This window comes from Camellia sinensis, chromosome 1, assembly GCF_055761805.1.
Source record: "Camellia sinensis isolate YWXY chromosome 1, ASM5576180v1, whole genome shotgun sequence".
NCBI classification, from domain to species: domain Eukaryota; kingdom Viridiplantae; phylum Streptophyta; class Magnoliopsida; order Ericales; family Theaceae; genus Camellia; species Camellia sinensis.
The window spans coordinates 222399624-222410987 of NC_138961.1; positions in this window are offsets into that span (position 1 = coordinate 222399624).

The following is an 11364-nucleotide window of genomic DNA, read 5'->3' on the forward strand; positions in this document are numbered from 1 at the left end:
TTGTATATGATTTATTAAAATAAAAATAAAATTTAAATATACTTTTGCATATTTTATCATACTTTTTATCTAAACATTAAAAATTAATAATTAAAAAAAATTGTCTAAAAAATTATTAAAAATATATTTACTGATCGCAATCATTTTAGGTGTCACTCATATTTCACCATTTTTAAATTTATACTATATATATTGAAAGATTTGTTTGAGAGAGAAGCTAGAGAGCAAAGAGTGAGAGAAGCTAGAGAGCAAAATGTTTCTGTATTGTGTGTTATATCATTACAAGAGAAATGAACTCTCTCTTTATAGAGAGAAGAAATGTACATTGGATACCAAATGATGATCCATTACCACCGAAAGCAGAAAGGAAAAGAGACAGCTATACAATTAGCAAGAAAGCTATACAATTAACAATATTATATTAACAGCCCCCGCAAACTCAAGGAGGGAAAGCATCTACCAAGTTGAGTTTGGAAACAAGATCATTAAAGCGGCCAGGAGGATGAGCCTTAGTGAAGATATCAGCGGGTTGATCGACTGAAGCAATAGGAAGAAGATGAACAGTTCCACAAGTAACATGCTGGCGAATGAAATGACAATCAATCTCAATATGTTTGGTGCGATCATGAAAAACATCATTGTGAGCAATCTGAATAGCACTCTGATTGTCACAGTAGAGAGGGGTAGGAGTAGATGAAGAAACTCTCATATCAGCAAGGAGCCAGCGAAGCCAGAGAAGTTCCTGAGTAGTATCAGCAAGAGCTCGGTATTCAGCTTCGGTGCTAGAGCGGGCAGTGAGAGATTGTTTTTTGCTACGCCAAGCAAGAAGAGAATCCCCTAAGAAGAAGCAGAATCCCGTGGTGGAGCGTCGATCCGTAGGATCCCCAGCCCAATCAGCATCGGAAAAGGCACGTAGGTCAAGAGAGGAAGAAGCCGAGAAGTGAAGACCATGGAACAGAGTGCCTTTGAGGTAGCGAAGGATGCGGAGTAGAGCAGTATAGTGGGGAGTGCGAGGAGCCGACATGTACTGACTGACAATGTGAACAGCATAGGCAATGTCAGGACGAGTGACTGTGAGATAGACAAGACTGCCGACGAGCTGGCGATAAAGAGTAGCATCAGAGAGAAGAGTGCCATCGAGAGGAGTGAGACGAATCTGAGGATCAATCGGAGTAGAGGCAGTTTTGCAATCAGTAAGACCAGCACAAGCCAGAAGATCGGATGCATATTTGGCCTGGGACAAATAGGAACCAGTAGAATCATGAGACACTTCAAGGCCTAAGAAGTAGTTAAGAGTACCAAGGTCCTTCATCTCAAATTGTTGGTGGAGAAATTGTTTGAGGTGGAGAATACCAGCTGTATCATTACCAGTGATAATCATATCATCCACATACAGAAGAAGAAGAGTAGTACCATGAGAAGTAGTCCGTATAAAGAGAGCAGAGTCATAGGAACTAGAGGTGAATCCGAAGTCAAGAATGGTAGAACTGAACGTAGCAAACCAAGCACGAGGTGCTTGCTTGAGACCATAGAGAGCACGCTGTAGTTTGCAAACCTGATGAGGTTGAAAAGTGGACCCAGGTGGAGGTTGCATGTAGACCTCCTCAAGGAGATGACCATTGAGGAAAGCATTTTTGACATCCATCTGAAAGAGCCCCCAGTGGCAAGCAGTAGCAACAGCAAGTAAACTGCGAACAGATGTAAGCCGAGCAACAGGAGAGAATGTCTCCTCATAATCAATGCCATATTCTTGGTTGAAGCCCTTGGCAACAAGACGAGCTTTGTAGCGTTCAATAGAGCCATCAGAATGTGTTTTGATTTTGTAAACCCATTTGCAGCCAATTGCAGTCTTGCCAGGAGGAAGATCAACAAGATCCCAAGTATGAACTTTATCCAAGGCATGGAGTTCATCAGTCATAGCTTGCTGCCAAAGAGGATTAGTACAAGCCTCACGATAGGAGGTAGGTTCATAAGTAGAGAAGGCAGCAGATCCAACAATATAATCACGAAGATGGATAGGAGGTTGAGTTACCCGGCGTGGTCGACCCGGAGGAGGATCGGTGAGAGGAAGAGCCGGTGGAGAAGGAGGTGTGGTAGCAAGAGGTAGACCTTCAGGTAGAGCAGGCTGGACAGGATCAAGGGTGAGCAAGGGCGTCTCGATGGAGGAGGAACCTGTATCAAAATCAGCAGAGAAAAGATCGATGGAAGGATTAGTAAATAGTGCAGTAGTGGAAAGTCCGGGTAAGTGAAAAGAGGATAGCGAGGAAAACATTTGGTGTTCCCAGAAAACGACATGGCGGGAGATACGAAGACGTTTAGAGAGAGGATCCCAACAGCGGAAGCCTTTATGTTCAATGCCATACCCAAGAAAGCAACAAAGACGAGAGCGAGGTTCAAGCTTGGTGTGTTCATGGGATTGAAGTAGAACAAAGCAGGCAGAGCCAAAAACCCGGAGATTGGCGTATAGAGGGGGAGTGCCATGCAGACGTTCAAAGGGAGTTTGATTATGGATGACAGGTGTAGGAGTACAGTTGATAGTGTAAACAGCAGTGAGGGCAGCTTCGCCCCAAAAGTTTTCAGGGCAGGAAGAAGAGAGAGGGAGAGCGCGAGTAGTGTCAAGAATATGCCTATGTTTCCGTTCAGCGCGGCCATTTTGCTGGGATGTGCCAGCACAGGAACGATGAGGCAATGTACCATGATGCTAAAGAAAGGAAAGGAAATCTGAATCCCGATATTCCATAGCATTGTCAGAGCGAAAAATTTTGATGGTTTTGGAGAATTGGGTGTGGACCATTTGTGCAAAACGATAATAAATGTGTTTCAATTCAGACCTATGTTTCATGAGAAAAAGCCAAGTAAACCGGGAAAAATCATCAATAAAAACAACAAAATAGCGGGATCCCTCCATAGTAGTAGTAGGTGAGGGTCCCCAAATGTCCGAATGTATAAGATCAAAAGGTGCAAGAGAAACAGAAGTACTTTTATTAAATGATAAAGCAGGTTGTTTGGCAAGTTGACAGGGTATACAATCGAAATTATCGGGAATTACATGACCCAACTGTCCACTAGAAACCAAAGACCTTAAGCGATTAACAGAAATATGCCCTAAGCGACAATGCCAAAGATGAAAGGGAGATAATGAGGAAGTAGATGTAGGAGCAGCAATTTGAGGAGAGGCAGGAACATGAAGGTGAATGAGTTCATAGAGATGTCCATGCTTACGGCCGATCCCAATAGTCTGCCCTGTCTGAGGGTCCTGTACCAAACAATCAGTAGCAGAAAATGTGACAGTTAGACCAAGTTCACATAATTGACCAATGGAAATAAGGTTTAAGGTAAGAGCAGGGATATGATAAACGTGAGGTATGGATAAAGAAGAGGTGGAAACAGTACCAACATGACGAACAGACATGAGAGAACCATCAGCAGTATGTATTGAGGGAATATGAGGAGAGGAAGATAAGGAAGAAAAAATAGTAGAACTGGAGGTCATATGATTACAACAGGCAGAGTCAAAATACCAAGAAGAGTTACTTGGAATGACAGACAAAGCAGTAGGAGGAGGTGTACCAGATGGGGAGAGAAGCTGTTTGAGCATGGCCTCTACATCTGTTGGAGAAAAGCGAGGGGTAGATGGAGTAGGCGACTCAGAGAACCCGGCAGAGGTGGCAGTGTTAGTGTGATGAGACTGATTCCCGGAAGCAGCAGCAGCAGTGTGATGAGACTGATTGCCGGAACGGTGAAAGTTTCCCCGGGAAGAGCCACCGCGAGAGGAGTGGCTATTGGAGGATGAGCGAGAGGGATTGCGAAAACAATCCTGTTGCAGATGGCCAGGACCAAGTTTGTTGCAGTAGCGGCAGGATCTGACGGGGCAATGGACCAGGAGATGGGTTGAAGGAAGGCCCCGATTCTGACAGTAGAGGCAAGCAGTAGTCCGCTGGGGAAATGATGGCCGGGACGGAGGAGTGGCAAGAACAGAGTCCACATGATGAGTTTGAAGAGTACCGAGACGAGTCTCCTCGGAGAGCAACTCAGAAATTGCTTGTTCAAGAGTGGGCAATGGATGGCGATGAAGCAGAGAGGCACGTACGGGCTCAAAAGATGAGGTAAGAGCCATGAGAAATTGCACCAACCTTTGCTGGTTGCGATGGATAGTAAATAAAACGGCATCTTCGGGGTCATGCCATGCTAGTTCGGAAAGAGCAAGCTGATCCCAAACAGAGTACATTTGAGAAAGGAAGTCATTAATGGACTGAGTGGATTCTTGGCACATGCGGTGAAGTTGGTTCTGAAGTTGATATTGATGGGCAAGACCAGTAGTCTGGTATCGTTCTTTCAAAAAATCCCAGATGTCTTTCGCAGGAGTAGTTACAGAGTCAAGCTGAAAGCGGCCAAATTGAAGACTGATAGAGGTAATAGAGGTATTACGAAACCAGGTAATGATTTGGTAATTCTTACTGTCCCATTCCTCAAGTCGGTCTTCATATGTAGCAGTATGAACAGGAGTTTCAGTAGTGGCACTGTCTTTTACTGGTTTAGCCACATCCCCGGTGACAATTCGCCAGAGCTTCTTGCCTTTGAGGAAAGAGGACATAGCTTGGGCCCACAGAACATAGTTTGAACCATTTAAAATGACGGAAATGGGATGGGAGGCATCATGACGATCCATAATACTAGTTGAGTAGGGTTAAAGTAATAGAAATAGATCCGTAGGAGCAAAATTAGGTAAAACAGAGTGTACCAGTGAGTCCGGAAGGTCGAAAATAGCAAGGAAAGGTATGCTGGACAGAGATGATGTCAGCAATGATGTTAGCGGCGCACGTTAGCAGAGTGTAGGGAGGAGCACGTTAGCAGGAAGGCAACGGCGCACGTTAGTAGACAGGCGCAGGCGCGGCGCACAGTAGCTGGTTTGGCGCACGCGGGTGCACACTAGCAAAGCGGCGCACGGTACGCGTACGGTAGCAGGCGCGGCGTATGGGAGCCGCGGACGTGTGGGCGCGTGGCGGAAGTGAGCGACAGGAGTTGGCGCGTGTGGGCGCGTGTGAGAGTGGTGGCGGTCGTGTTGACGCGCAGAGGCTAAGGGCGGCGCATGTGGGCGCGTGTTGGCTTTTCTGAGAACGGGCTTGGTGCCGTTGGACTCAGGAGAAAATTTCGAACAGGTTGATGCGCTCTGATACCATGAAAGATTTGTTTGAGAGAGAAGCTAGAGAGCAAAGAGTGAGAGAAGCTAGAGAGCAAAATGTTTCTGTATTGTGTGTTATATCATTACAAGAGAAATGAACTCTCTCTTTATAGAGAGAAGAAATGTACATTGGATACCAAATGATGATCCATTACCACCGAAAGCAGAAAGGAAAAGAGACAGCTATACAATTAGCAAGAAAGCTATACAATTAACAATATTATATTAACATATATCTCATTTTTAGATAAATTTAAAATAAAAATTCTTGGAAAATGACATTTTTCTTCTATATTGACTCATATGGTAGGATAGCATGCATATATAAGAACAATAGTAATTAAGAGCTCTAATAATATAGCTCTAATAAGAGCACTAGTGACGTGGCAACCCTAAAAAAATAAAAAAAATAAAGGCTAAAATATCAAATCACACAGTGAGGCTCACAAGTTAGAACTCTTTTAAAGCTCACAATTTAGAGGTCTCAATCATTTTTCATATAAGAATATATGTTTTTTTGTTGTGCATGTGAGTAGTACGAATGACAGTATCAACATGCCCCCTCTCTATTATCTGGTCGAAAAACAACGTTGATGGAGGCGTGTAGGTACACTATTTCATGGTGGGATTTGTAATTTTTCATGAATTTTTCATTTGTCCCTCAATAAATAAACTTAGCACAAGTGCAAAAAAATACTTTTTGAGTGTTTTTATTCAAAAATTAAATAATTAAATTAAAATTAAATTATTTCTTAAATTAAATTAAGAACAATGCTACAGACCCCAGTGGGAGTCCGACCCCAGTGACGTGGCGCGGCCTCATTGGCTGAAAAAAAAAATTAATTTTTTTTTCTCCCAATCAGGGCCCTACACGCACGACCCCCAGCACCCCCACTGAGAATCGGAGGCATTTTCCTTAAATTAAAAGCATAATTGTTATTTACATTTAAAAAAATGCTATTACCAATCTCATTTTTACTTGAATGTAAACACTTGAGAAAAAAAATGATGTAGTTCAAGTAGTGTTGTGCTTTTTAAGAAACGTGAATATCAATTACATTTTAATCTAATGTAAAAAATAAATTGAATTATGATCTTTTTTTTTCTTTTTTTTTTCAATTTTTGAATGAAGAAGACTACTTAGAGTGTGTTTGAAATAATATAAATATAATTTTTTATTTTTTATAAAAAAATGGATAAAAAATATAAATAAAAATGGGATGTGAAATAGTGTCCTAAATAGGTAAAAGTGCCACATGCTATGCCATGGCTGCCATGCAAATGGATGATATGACAGTGACACACACACACCCCCCTATATATTGAGATATTCATCAATATTCAACTGAATTGAATTGGGTTTTGAAATCCTACATTCTCTATAATATGGATAATGGATGATGGACCCCTCGTTCTGTCTCCCCTTATGGAGCAGCTCTCAGCTTTTTCTTGGGTCCTCAAAACCCTTTTTCCTTGTGAGTGGATGGAGAGGGGTACGGCTTCCTTATTAAATAATATGTTTCACTCTCAATAATGTTAATAACTCTCTCTCTCTCTCTCTCTCTCTCGTGTGTCTGTAAGTTTGTATTGTATGCATAATAATAATGCAACTGATGAGTTTCTCTAGCTGTCTTTAGCAATTGTAGTAGTGAGTCTAAACTAGGTTCTTGTGACCCCTTAAGGCGTCTGGGCCTGTGTTTGCATTGTTGTCCGCACAAGTACGGTCTTGGTTTGCTGAAATTCTCTTCCCCCTTTGTTTTTGCACAGAAAGTCTTGTTCTCACATATTTACGTATTTGACACTTCAATGAGAGCCCAAGAGAGAGTCACACAAAACACTACTCAAACTCTTGCATGTAGTTGCTGTAGTTGTAATTAATCCCCAGATATATTTCTATTTCACTAGTTTAATCCTCACTCACTACTACTTCTTCTTCTTCTTCTTCTTCTTCTTCTTCTTCTTCTTTACAGTGATATGGATCATTTTCTCTTACTTTTCTAAAAGAAAAATATGTACTCCCTCCCCCGTTGCAAAATAATAGTATTTTTTAGAGAATTTAATTTTTTTTGATAGTACAATTATTGCATTTAAAAAAAAAATCTAAAATTTCCATTTGATAATATATTTTTTTAGAGAATATCAATTGTCATAATTATACTTTTTGTGTTATTAATGAATTTAAAATAATAGCAAAATAAGAAATTCATATTACTTAGTTCTTGATTTTTGAAAAAGAACTAATATTTTAAGACAATAAAAAATAAAATAAGAGACTAATATTTTGAAACGGGAGAGGATCATTTAAGAATAAGTTCACAAATAAAAAAAACCGAAAAGACTTGTTTGGCAAAGATTTTTTTTGTTTTGGGGGCTAAAATTTATAAAAAGATAAAATAGACTAAAATAATTAATAAGACAAAATATCATATCAAACCCATAATCATTTTTTTCTCACAAATATCACTTTTTATTATAAAAAAAAAATGTAACCATCTTCTCAAATACAAATATTTTAATCTATTAAAATAATCAAAAATTAAAATAATCGACTAAGATAATCAACTCTCCAAACGAAAGCATCCATAAGATTTTTTAGAAGTAAGTTTTTATCAATATTAAACTTGTTAGAGAAATTAAAAAGTTGCTCCACGTAGCGATCTCATGACCAACCAATGTGACAAATTTACATCGCATGCCTAAATTAACTTGATTGTTTTTTTTTATTATTATTATTATTTTAAAAAACCCTTTATTTATTGAAAAATGCCACTTACACCCACTGGGGGTCGACCCTCAGTGAGGTGGCACTCCATTATTGGGCAAAAAAAAACTGTTTTTTTTTTTTATTTTTTTTTTTTAAGTTTCAGTCAGTGGGGGCGACACCTCACTGGGGGTGCGACCCCCACTGGGGGTATACAGCAGTGTTGTTATTTATTATTGTTAGTGGGCCCAGTCTATTATCAATGTACTGCATATTAATGGAACATTATTGGTAGTCCCTCTCCCTATTCTCTAGACCCTTGAAAAACATAGAGCAAACAAAAATATGTTGTACTCAAGTCCCGCTTGGAGCATTTGAATTTGCAACGAGGTAATAAATCTTTGTGCAAAATATTTTCTTATATAAAATGATGTTGTTTTTTGTGATTATTTTATCTTTAATTAAAATTTATTATTGTTATAACTTATAATTTATAAATTATCATTATAACATTAAAAAATTTTCTTTTTTTTTTCAATAAAGTCTTTTTATTTATAAAATAATAATAAAAAAATCTCTTCATAATATTCTTTAATGAAAACCTCGAGTACTTCCACCAATTTCATAAGAAAGCCAAATTAAAATCAGTCAGTTAATGAATCAAACATTAAAATGCACCAATAATTATATTTGTGAATCACTTTTATTTTTCTTTCTATAAGAAGCAAAAGGACATATATTTTTTTTTTTTTGTTGTTGTCATTCATACAAATTATTAATTTAAAGTGAAAGAGTTTGGGAATGAAATGAAAAAGGGAGAAACATGGAAAGACATGTGGCATTCATACAAATTATAAATATAAAGTGAAAAAAGAGTTAGGAAATGGGAATGAAAGTAGGGGAGAAACATGGGATGGTTCTTTAAAAACTCTACATGTTCTCATGGACCCACCTTGAAGAATATATATATATATATATATATGACCCATGATAGGAACTCTAATGGGTGGTTCAACCTGACAAAAGGTTATATTGAATATGGATGGACAAGATCCTCCCTTAAGGAATACCACAGATCATGTCTCTGTGAACAAAGTTGGCATGTGGGTTGGTGTTTATTGGATGAGAGAGAGAGATGAAAAGGGATGAATGATGATGATGAGGCTGTCAGAGAAGTGAATTTTGTTTCTGATAGGCCTAAGGCCCCATGCCAATTTCTGTTGAATCAATTTTTGTTATTATCAAGATTAGATTTGGTTATCTTTAGAAGTTTGCATTCGTTGTTGCAGGCTTTGTTAATAAATTAATATTTCTGTGTATTATATGATTATATAAGATTGGGGGTTTAGATTTCTAACATTCAAGTGATCTACATTGAAGATCCCAAACAATATAAGAATAAGCATGGGTATATATTAGTTTTATAATATATAAGCTTGATAGAATATGGCCAAGAATTGTATCGAAAAAACATGTAAGTAAGATTTTGTTACGTTCATGACATATTTGAAACACAAGTACTTCTCTAAAGTTGTTATATTTGTGATAGATTGCACCCCAAGCCCAACATGCATCGAAATTTGATGTCTGTCTTATAGTATATTTAACTTAGGTCTTCTTTTAAAAGTAGTTAAAAAACTAATTTATTGATAGTTTACAAAAAATAAATGAATAAATAGATAAAATTTTATTGTTAAAAAGTTAGTTTATTTGTACGTATATATATATATATATATATATATATATATATAAAGTGAAGTTCTTGACCAAAACAAATTTGTCAAATGAGTTACGTTTTTATTTTATTTTATTTTATTATTTTAACAAAATCTAAGAATATTTCTAATGAGGCGGCACATTAGCTCAAAATGTGTCGTTACCTTGTGTTTGATTGAGAGATTTGATAAGAGATTTAGAAAGAGAAATGAAAAAGATATGTGAAACTAAATATACGTATATTTTATTTATATTTCACCTACTTTTTTCCTCTTTATTTTTAAACCCCTCCTCAAGTGATCTATCCAAATACAACGTTAAGAAGAAAAGAAAAAAAAATTAGAAAGTGTGGATATGGGGGAAGAAAAAAGGACTTTAACATTCTAATAGAAAAAATCATGGGCCAAACCAAGAACTTAACAATTATGACATAGGTTTTCTAACAATCGTTATCCATGTCTTAATAGATAGAATATATAAACTAACTTTACACTCGTATTATTAGTTTAGAAAAGAAAAAAAAAAGTTTCTATAAATTTAATTTAATTAACACTAATATCTTTAAAACAATTATAAGAGATATTGAAACAAAAAAATTCATTCTATAAATGTAAATAAAAATTTAAAAAAATGGAGAGAAGAAGATGGAAATGAGAGAAACAACTCACCTTTAGATTATCGAAGATCAATTAATAGAGAGGAGAAGGAGATACATAAAATTTAAAAAAAAATTAAAAAAGAAGATGAAATTTTTTTGTAAGAATATAATTTTTCTAAATATACATAAAATTTGACAAGAATAATGTGACAATGTTAATTAATGTATATTTGATTTTGTTGTTGCGCCAAATAAAATAAAATAAGATTGAATGTATATTTAGCTTTGGTTGTGAATCTTAAAAAAAAAAAAAAGTCAAGTTACGTTGAGAAAAATCCAAACCCATTAAGAGATGGGGAGGGTAATACCCACGGAGAATGGGGAATGAGAAAAAATAATTATAAGAGAATGGCGACGGGAATTAATATCTATCCCATTAACCCCCTTGCTATCCCTAGTAAAAACATATGGAGAAATTATTTTCCGATGTATCTAAATATATATATATATATATATATATATGGAAAAATTAGTGGGTACCCATTCCCGCCCCATCTCCAGTAGAGATTTAAAAAATATCATTTATTCCACCCGACAGACAAAAAAAAAGAAAAAAAAACCTATATATTAAGATTGAATCTCTATAAATACCCACAAAATAAATTATCTATTACCATCCTTAGATATCTCTCATATCCATCTTTACCTACATATGACGTGAAACATAAGCATTATCCATGAGGGAGGGAGAATGATGAGATTCTGTATTTACACGTGTCACGATTTGAGAAGGTAGATCCTCAGTTAGGGACTAATCTAAGTGGTGGTGAGCTATGAAATATTGAGATCATTTCCAAAAGAATGACAAAAGGGCTCCATAATATTTTTTTTGATTTTGATGGGACACAGATTATCAAAGCCCCATATGAAAGAAAGAAAGAAGGACTAATTGACATATATGGATTTAAATTAATTTTTTTTTTAAAAATCATTTAGTTACGTGATGAACTTTCTATCTTTGATTTGATGTACTCTCCAACCGCTTTGACAATGAATAAATTGACAGGTCATTAAGATAATAAAAATGTGAAAATATTTAAAATACATTTTATATCTTCTTAACTATTTATATATATACATATATATATATATTTCTACAATTTTTAT